Genomic DNA, 9,816 nt, shown 5'->3' with positions numbered 1-9,816 from the left:
TGCGGCCGGTGGCCCCAGATCGGCCCCACAGAGAAACGGTCCGCGGGGTTCGTGTGTATCGGAACTAAAACGAGCTGAGCTCTCATTCGCTCGCAGACGGACAGTGTCCCAGTGACGATACGCCCCTCTGAACATGGACTTCCCAGGGGGGCGAGGGGTGGCTGGTCCCCTCGCTACTGTCTGGTGTGAGTGGGCTGGGGCTCCCACGGCAGACGCAGACCCACAGACGGGAAGTGGACAATGGACTCCAGAGGGGTCCGCAGTCAGAGCTGCATGCCTCAGTGTCGGGGAACACGGTCCCTGAGGAGTGGGCCTGGAAGGGGACAGGGGCGAGGGCCTGGCGTCAGGGCAGGGGCTTCTGCAGCCCTGGGGCCAACAGCAACACGTGAGCGGGTCACCAACTAGAGGAGGCAGCTCCTGGGCCTGGGGGAGCCAGGCAGGAGCCCCGCCCAGTGCCGGGCACACGGCTCCGGCTCAGTAAGCGAGTTGAGGAAGGGCGGGTACAGAGGCCGGCCCCGCTGACCTGTTCTCATGGGCCAGTGCGGGACTGCCGGCTGCCGGCTCTTCTGCAGGCCCCTTGACTTAGATGGGCCCCACCGGGCCACGGCCTTTGCCCGCCCTCCCTGGAGGCCTGCAGCTGGAGCTGGCATCGATTTTATTTATTTTTGGAGTACGTGTGCGTGATCAAAACGGGCTGGGAGAACAGAAAAGATCAAACAAAACAAAACAGGCTTTTCCAGGTCTATGGCAGGACCAGGGGACGTGTCACCTAGCAGGCTGGGAGTTGGAGGTCACCGTACTGAGCTCATGGCTCGGAGTGGCCTGAGCCAGGCTTGGAGTGGGGCTGCCAAGTGATCGAAGCGCTCTGAGCAGGCCCCCAGCATGCCCTGCCGGCTGAGCCCTCTCCACCCTTCCCCGGGCCATCAGCCCCCCGAGAGGCTCTCCTCCCCTCGCGCACTCCGTCCATCACCCGGGCCTCCTTTCCTGAGGGCGATCAAGTCATCGAGCCGAAAATGGACGTCTAATTATCAAAAGCATCCATCACCACCTCGACAGCCCTGCGAGTCTACGCCCTCGCCATCCGGGGCAGGGCAAACGGCGGGCTTCCGGGAGCCCCGATGCCCGTGTCCGAGCAGAGGTAAACGACTAGCCCTCTCTGAGACCAAGGGAGCCAGGAGCAAACTGGGCCGAGGGTCCCGTTATCAGTGTCAGATGCGGCGGAACCATCGGACGCGGGGCCTGGCTCTGCTGCACCGGGGTCATGGTTCCAGCTCGTGGACCCCACCGGGTCTGCGTGGGCTCGTGCAGTGTGGCAGCATGGTGGGCAGACTGCAGGCCAGCGGTGGGGACAGGGCCACTGGGGGGACGCGGCTTGACACGCCAATGCCCGCTCTACACATTTGTTAATAAAACCCCTGGCGAGCCTTTCCGAGACCCCGGGGAAGTCAAGTGACCCTTGTGGACCTGGGTTTTCTCATCAGCTCAGTGGAGATGACAGCGATCTCCAAGCTGGAGGGTCACTGGGGGACTGAACCAGGACAGGCACCCGTGTGGATATGTTGGGGGCCCCGCCACTTTCTCTCACATTCACGGAGCCACTACAAACACCGAGTGCTTCACCAGTGCCTGGCCGCAGGACCTGACCCCTACGCCACCATCATGGCCCGATTCATTTCCATACTGCTGTCACCAACATCTTTGGCAAGAGCACGTTCCTAACCAAGCTCGGGACACAGATGGGGTTTTCCAGGCGGGATGTGGAATGTGTGAGTGCCAGCTAGTCGTCACGGTGTGGAAAACACAGCAAAAACAGCCTCTCCCCAAATGCCCACCCTAATCGTACCCCAGATGTGCAGAATGCTGCCAGCCCTTCCAGAACTCTCCACCGGCAAACTCCGGGGGAGCATCTAGGAAGACGCTGCTCCCCGCGATCGGGGGCGTGATGGGGTGGCCCCTCCCCATGGACGCTGTGGATAAAGAGGAACACAGAGGCTCCCGGAAGCCCCTGAGTCCTCGTCCCTGTGCTCCCCAGGAGAAGGGAGCCGGAAGCGCCACGCCATCTCGCGTTTAAATGCAGGAGGTCACGTCTCAGGCCGCCTTCTAAGTGGTGGGGTGGGGAGCTTGGGGGAGAGGGTCTGGGACTCATGCAGTTCCAGAAAAATCCTGCAGAGGAGGCTCAGAAGGTCTCAAATTTTTCACCCCTTTCTCACCCCGGCTCCAGGAACGGGTTGAGGCTTTTTAAAGTGTTATTTTCTAAACGTCCTGCAGTGCTCTGAAGGACAGAGGGCTGACAAGAAATGCCCCAGACTGCTGGACTGCTCACTCTGGGTGACAGCTGTCAGGCTGGGGACCTCAAGGGACAGCGAAGCCCAAGCAGCTTCTCTCATCCACCAGGAACTTGGGGCAGAATCTTCCCTTGGTAGAGGCTCCAAAATGATGCTGTCACAACATGCAGTGACTGAGCGGGCCAAGCGTCCCCCACTCAGCCTGCCACCCCTCGTCTCCCCACTTCAAAGGCTCAAACAACGGGACCCGGGCCCAAATGGGGACAAGCGTGGTGCTTGTTTCTCTCTCTTTTTTTGATTAACCGGGGGCTAGTGGGGGCGGGGGATGGGGAAGTCTAGGAGAAAGAACATGGCCTCTTTCCTAAATCAAAAAGAAACACGAGTTTCCATCAGCCATGAAAGGAATGGCAAATGAAATACAAATGAGATGTCATTAAAACGAGAAAGGCCTAATGGCTTCTCCTGCTGCAGCAGAGGCGGCAGGCGGGGATGTCTGAGAGGTTTCAGGCTCTGAGTGCCCGCCTGGCCCCAGGAGGGCGGGCAGGGGTCCGCTGCTCTGTCACTGGCCACCACCATCCTCATGGCCGTCTGTGGTCTGTGTCTCTGCTTGGCATAGAGGCCTCGGCAAGGGAGGACTAGCCCCCGGGGGGCACCAGGCCCGCTCAGTCCCTGGGGCAGGTGCACGTACGTGGGCCCTCTGGAGAGCCAGACCTGTGGGGGTGGAGATGGCAGGGGGCGGAGACGGTGGGGGGCGGTAGGGCGGACCCTTCTCCACAAGACCGCGAGCTGGGCCGTATGAGGGGCACTTACCCTGTTATCACCTTCCGGGGCCAGGGGGTCCGTCATCCAGGACCCGAACCTCGAGCCGGAGGTCTTGATGGTCACGGGGTCACTTATGCCCGTCAGCTTGCCACAGGCTGGAAGAGAGCCACAGCACAGGGACTGAGTGCCTTGGCCAACCCGAGTGCCCACTGGACGAGGGTGCAGGGTGCCCTCTGTCCATTGGTCTGGGAGGCCTGCTGAGCAGCAGCGAAGGCCCCAGCCCCAAACGGGGAGCAACGGAGACCAGGCAGCCGGGGGAGGGGCACCGCCCTTGGGGCCTCCCTCCCTCCCTTCCTCCCTCCCCATGGGGCTGATGGTGGTGCCAGAGCAGCGCCTCTGGCCAGGGGATGGGCATCCTGCAAGACTTGGTTTTTCCCCGTGGAAAACGGGGCCAGCACTGCCCGGGCCCCGAAGGCAGCTAGAGAGAAGGCCCTGAGGCCCCCCGCAGCTTTGGCCACGGTCAGGCTCAAGGCAGGAAGGACGCTGTGCCGCTCAGATCCGCTCATCGGGCCCAAGGACAGTGCACTTCCCTGCAAACAGCGCCCCTCTCTGTGCCCTCCGGTCAGTGAGCAGGCCCCGGCACCGCCCCCCACCCCGCCCCCCAACAGCCATGAGCCTTCCCCAAGGGTGGGAGGGTCTCCTGCCCGGAGGCCGGAGAGCTGGGCTCTGACAGACTGGGGAGCATCAGGATGGACGGGACACTGTGTGTGACCATCGCGGATGGAGGCTGCAGGCCGGGTGGGCGTGCTCAGGGCCGGGCCGGCACACAGGCACGGCCGAAGCTGGAACCCAGCATCCTCGACTCAGCCTCTGCCCCTCCCACAGCCCATGGGCCTCGCGGGCTGCACCTGGGCCCAGGGAGGCAGCCGCGCCTGCAAAGCCCACTTCTCCCGCCCACCGCCCACCCGTGCGAACGGCCGCAGAAATCCCGCACGGTAACCAGCCGAATGCCAGCCAGGCCCCGGGCCGCAGGAGCGGGCCACCCTCTCCAGTGGGAGGGGCGGCTTCCCTGTGGGAACACGTGCCCTCTGTACTGTCCTCCCTTCCCGCAGGCCAGGCCTGCATGTCATTTCCAGGCCCGCACGGCACCGCTCTACTGCCACCAACTCAGCACATGTGCACAGCAGCCTACAAAGTTCAGAGAGGGCCGGGTGCCTCCGGGAGACTGTCAGCGGCTTAGCCCAGGGACCTCGGCTTAGCTGGGACAGCCTGCAACGTGAAGGCTGGCCCGGGGAGGCGTGGCCCAGCCCAGCCCAGCCCAGCCCACCTCTGCACGCTTGGGGTGCCTCCCTCCCCGAACTTCTAGTGGGGTGAGTCTGTCCACCGGCAGCGTCACACAAGACTGGGAAGGTGGGCCCTCCAGACCCCTTGCCCAGAGCCAGGAGCCACCTGGCGGAACCTGCTCTGGGTGACTTGGCAGCTTGGGGCGGGAGTAAGAGCCGCCGGCTGCAATCAGAAGGAAGGCTGGCTTTGCACCCAAACCCCGCGGAGGCGCCCCGCTCCGCTCCGAGCTCCCGGAGCCCTGCCCCCTGGCCCAGATTCGGAAAAGAAACGCCACGACTATTTTTACTCGCCTCCTTCTTCCCCGAATTTCTGGCCCTGTTCTGCCTTCGGGAGATGTTAACGGGCCTTCCCACATGAACACTGCCCCCTCACAGCCCCAGGCCGCCGTCCGGCTGAACACCAGAGCACGTGTGCTCAGCCCTGTCCACCCCTCCCGCATCGGTGTGAGGGGAGATGGGGCAGAAAGGGGGCTGGAGGTCACGTCCAAGGTTAACCTGCGTTCACAGCCACTAGAAGCAAGAAGAAAGTGGGTGGGTTTTGGAAATCTCATGGAGGGGGGTTCCTGGGCCAATTTTTCACCCTCTTGGGGGGTGGGGGTGGGGCTCCCTGAGGGAGGGTATGGGAGAGGCAAGGCCCAGGCTGGTCCCTCTGTACTCTCTTTGTTCCTATTGGCCCTGGCGGGGGGTGGGGGGTGGGGGCTCTGGGCTGCCCCCCAGGATGGCAGACCCCCTGAACTGGGTGGGACTTGGGTGACAGAGGGGTCATATCTCACCATCAGCAGCCCCTCTGGCCCTTCCCCGCTGCCCGGAGGCCAGCACCCACTAAGATGGCACTGCGCTCCCGTGAATTTCCCGAGGAAGTGGACAGCGGAGGGAGAAGCCCAAGAAGCCGTCGCCCCCACAGCATCGGGGGTCAAAAGCCTGCTGGATTTCCTCCCACAGCGCTTTGTGGGTTCCGGCCACTTCTCACTGTGATGTCCACTCGCCGAAGCCCTGTCCCAAGCCCAGTCTGCTGGACGACCAGACACTCTGAAGGCCGAGATGGCAGGCCAGCACCCCGACTCGGCTCAGGTGCCTGGCCACGAGCCCAGGTTGCCTGCCTTCGCTCGATCCCTTCCCCCCCCAGAATACCACCCGCCTCCCACCTGTCACCCGTGGCTTGGCCCAAACTGATGCCTCCTCCGGAGACCTCTCCCTTCTGAACCCCACCCCCTTGTCCTCGCTGGCCGCAGAGAAGGGGGGCTGGCGGCAGTCCAGGTCTGACCTGCAGCAGCACCAGCCCCGCCCTGCAGGGCGAGGTCTCCCGGGCTTGGGGCCAAGCGCCACTGTCTCCCAGCCCCTGGCCGAGCCTTCGAGCCACGAATTAGAATGGGCAGAGAAGGGTCCAGCGGCTGGCTGCAGGCTCCGCGCTCCCGGCCCGGGGTCTGGAGTCACGGAGCTATTTTTGGTTCTCCATCCAGACTGGTTCTGCCAAGACCTTGGGAACTGACAGGACCTAAGGAAGCCCCACGGCAGAGCCAGGCGGCGCAGCCTTGGCACATTCGGATCACGAAAGTGTCCCTCTGTCGTCACGAGTGCTCGGGGTGCACGCGCGGGGCTGGAGGAGAGAGGAGGGGACAAGAGGCCTGGGAAGCAGCCCCAAGCAGGCGCATCTCGCAGGGGCTGCGCTCCAGCCGGAAGGGTCCGGCCGCCCCGAGAGGCCAGGAGGGAGGGCGCCTGGACAAAGCTGTGGTCCTGCAGATGGGGTCACCTGTCTCTCGCTATTCCTTGAAGGAGGTTCCTTCTGAATGACAGCCAGGATGGTCACCAAGGTACAGGGACAGGTCTGGGCGGACATGCCCATCAAGGAATTCGGGCCAGAGGCCAGGTTGGAGAGAGGGATTTTAAAATGGAAACAGAAAACCGATGAGATCTGCTTTTTTCTATGTCTAGTCTGAGATCAGGAATCGCCAGCAGCACCAGCTCGAAGAGAAGCTGTAACACAGAGAGGCCTGACTAAGGCACCTCTGGGGGACCGCAGGGGGGCCCTCGTGTTACATACACACAAAGGTGACAGAGAGCTGTGCGAACCGCAGCCACCGAGACGCTGCGTCGTACACAGCCCTGCCCGCACAGGGCAGCTGTCGGCACACCTGGCTCCACGGCCGAGGGCCCCCTGCCCCGTGCTGGTCCGCAGCCTCAGCTCAGAAGCAGGCTGCTACGGCGGCACCTGTCAGCAAGGCTAAAATAAAGACCAAACTAAGAAGCCACGGGCAGTAACTGGGTCCTTAAGTTACTGAGCTTGAGTGAAAACCTAGAGAAAGGGAGAAGCGGCAGCTGCTAAACCTGTCAGCCTGTTGCCCATCATCCATCATCTGTCATCCACCCATCCATCATCCATCATCTGTCATCCACCCATCCATCATCCATCATCTGTCATCCACCCATCCATCATCCATCATCTGTCATCCACCCATCCATCATCCATCATCTGTCTATAATCTATCAACTACCTGTGTGTCTATTATCTATCACCTATCTACTCATCTATCTACCTACCTACCATCTCTCTATCATCTATCTGTCATCATTCCATCTGTCCATCCATCCACCTACCTACCTATTCTACCACCACTACTCTGCCTGGCACAGTGAGGAGCCCATGATGTGAATGACATCTGTGAGCTCACACAGGGACCCCAGGCAAAGGGACTCCTATGCCTTCATTTTACAGACAAAGAGGCAGCTACCAGACCTTGAGGCGGGCAGCACCTTGAGAGAGCCACGCGGCTATGGAGCGGGGGTGGCACTGACTGCGTCACGTCACGGCTCCCCGGCTGTGGCTCCCATCGCTTGATTCATCCGAATCAACCGGGCGCTGGTTGCATGCGGGTCTGGGGTCCCACCTGCACGCTCTGACTCAGTGGCCGGCCCGCACGGCAAGGTCTTGTGAAGCAATGATTACCGGCGGAGGTGACAAGGAGATCGCGGCCTCTGAGGGCCTGGTCATCGTCTCATTTCTCCCCATCCACCCTGCGGCAGCCCGAGACAACCGTGGGACAGGCCCCACGACCCTGAGCCACGAGGTAAATCCATCCAGCTTCGAAGGACAGGCCGGGCACAGACGGGAAGGCTGCCCGTCCTGGGGGCGGGGCCGCCCTTGGAAAGACCCTTAGCTTCTCACCCTTTGTGGCTTTTTGCTCTGAATTTCTATTTTCCTCCTTGATCTATGAATTGGAAGATGTGGGGGTTCAATCTCGTTTCTCCCTGGTCTACACGGCCCGTGCACCAGAGAGGAAAATCACAGCTCGTGGACGATAAATAACAAAGCCCCCCACCTAGGATTCTTCAGAGGCCGAGAGATCCTCCCCGCCCCGCTGTAGGAAGGCTTGGGGGGTCGGGAGAGAGACTGGCGATGGGGAGCCTGGGGTCATTCTGGCCAGAAACTCAGACTGTGCCCAGCAGAAATCATCACGTAGCCCCGTCGTCATTAACATAGCCTGATTATAGTCACTGCTCTCACACATCGTACCGACTCCGGGAACGTGGAGATGGAAAGGGCTGGTGGAGGCCGTCCGGCCCTGACCCCCTGGGACCGTCCCAGGTCACCCAGCTCCTGGCACTCCAGGACTTGGGCGCCACGAAGCCCATCCCCGAAAACACGCAGCGGCCCCTCCGTCACGTGACCCGGCTAGAGCGCGCGCGTTAAAACGCGCTCACCCTCGAAGCCCCGACGTGTGTCTGTCTTCTGTCCGGGACCGGGGAACTTGAAAGCGTGTGCCTTTGCGGGGCGCCTGGAACGGCACCGAAGACCGTCGAGGCACGGGAACCCCTCGAACCCAAGGCTGCCGACTCCGCTCCTTGCCCTGTGCATGTTCTCTCTCCCTCCCTCCGAGAGCAGCATTGGGGTCTCAAGAGCATCTGTTCTTTGGGGGTGTTTTAAGTTTATAAGGAGGCATTTGGCGTGCCCGTGCGTGGGGGTAAGCGGGATGAATAGGGACCAAGTGAGAGCATCGGATCAAACCCAAAGGGACGCTTCTCCGTAAAGCAGAAGGACCCCGAGTTACCCGAAAAAGTGCCCGCTACGAATGTGGTTTTAAAACAGTGGCGAGAAGGGCCAGCTGGTGTCTGTCAGGAAATCCTAAGACTGGAACTGGGATCGAACACGTGCTCCTTAAAGGTGAACTCAGACACGAACGTGTCAGGTCTGTCACAGCAGTTAGCGGGAAGGTCATAAGGCAAGCGGGCGTTCGAGCGCGAATAATTAAGGGGCGCCGCCCGCATGGAGGGTCCTCTGAGGAAACAGGGATGGAGCGAGGAGCAGGGGAGCTCAGGGGTTCTGGCTTTCCCAGGCTGCTTTGCGGGGGCTGGGGGGGCTCCTTCATGCCTGCGAGCCAGCTCTGGCGCTGCGGGTGTGTGACAGGTGTGATATACTCAAACCACGTGCGGTGCAGTGTCTGGGCAGCTTCCTCGTTCTCACCCCGGAGGGAACCCCAGATGCACACCTCCGGCCCTCAGCCATCGCGTCGTTAGAGCTCACCCCAACACACCCACGCACGCACGCACGCACGCACGCATACACGCATACACCTTCTGCAGCGGGTTTGCGACATCTGACACCCCCCTATTTTCATCCAGACGTGCGACTCGGAGGGGTCTGTGAGCCGGCCTCTGCGTGGGGTGGGACAAGCCCTCACCTGGATGCAGCCTGCATTCCTCTCTCTCTCTGTCTCGGGGTGGCCCTACCCAGCGGCCCTAATCCAGCCGTGGCCACCGGAAGCCAGGCAGGCGCTGTCCACGTCAGCACCGGTCCCTGAGCCTGCCCGCGAGCCCCGCGGGGTGCCGGCCTACCTAGCTTTTGCATGCACGCACGGAGCCTCTCCTCGAGACTGGACACTCTGCTCTGCAGTTCATCGTAGTCATAGGCTCCAATCTCCTCCTGCAGTTCGTTAAGCACTGACGTCAGATTCTGGACCTCCTCCTTAAACTGCAAAACCAATTTGGCATCGGCCTTGTACTCTTCCAACACAGGTATCAAAGGCCTAAGTTCATCCATTTTCGCTTTTATTGCCTGCAAGGTTAAAATAAGCTAGGTTCAGTGCGATGCGTGCAAAAACGTGTCACATCCTGCCTTGGCCTGGCCCCTCCCTAGGTGACGGGAACTGTGCCTTCCTGCCTTAGGCAGAGCTTTGCTTATCATCCGGTCCAAAAAAGGTACAAGAGTATATTAAACAGTCTTCAGAAACACCATCGTATTTGGGAAAGGTCTTTATTGTCAGTTAGAATGCAACATCTTAAGGTTACATGCTTGAAGTCACATACACAAAGTTTCTTTCTTTTTTTTTTTTTTCTTTTTCAAAAAATGCATTGACAAGGGTTCAAAGTATTCATGAAATGCATCTACAGTCGCATGCAAAAGAGGATCCTGGTTGTCTGCAAGGTTCCTT

Source organism: Pteropus vampyrus, unplaced genomic scaffold (genome assembly GCF_000151845.1).
Source record: "Pteropus vampyrus isolate Shadow unplaced genomic scaffold, Pvam_2.0 Scaffold289, whole genome shotgun sequence".
Classification (NCBI taxonomy): Eukaryota; Metazoa; Chordata; class Mammalia; order Chiroptera; family Pteropodidae; genus Pteropus; species Pteropus vampyrus.
This window is presented reverse-complemented; position numbering follows the sequence as displayed.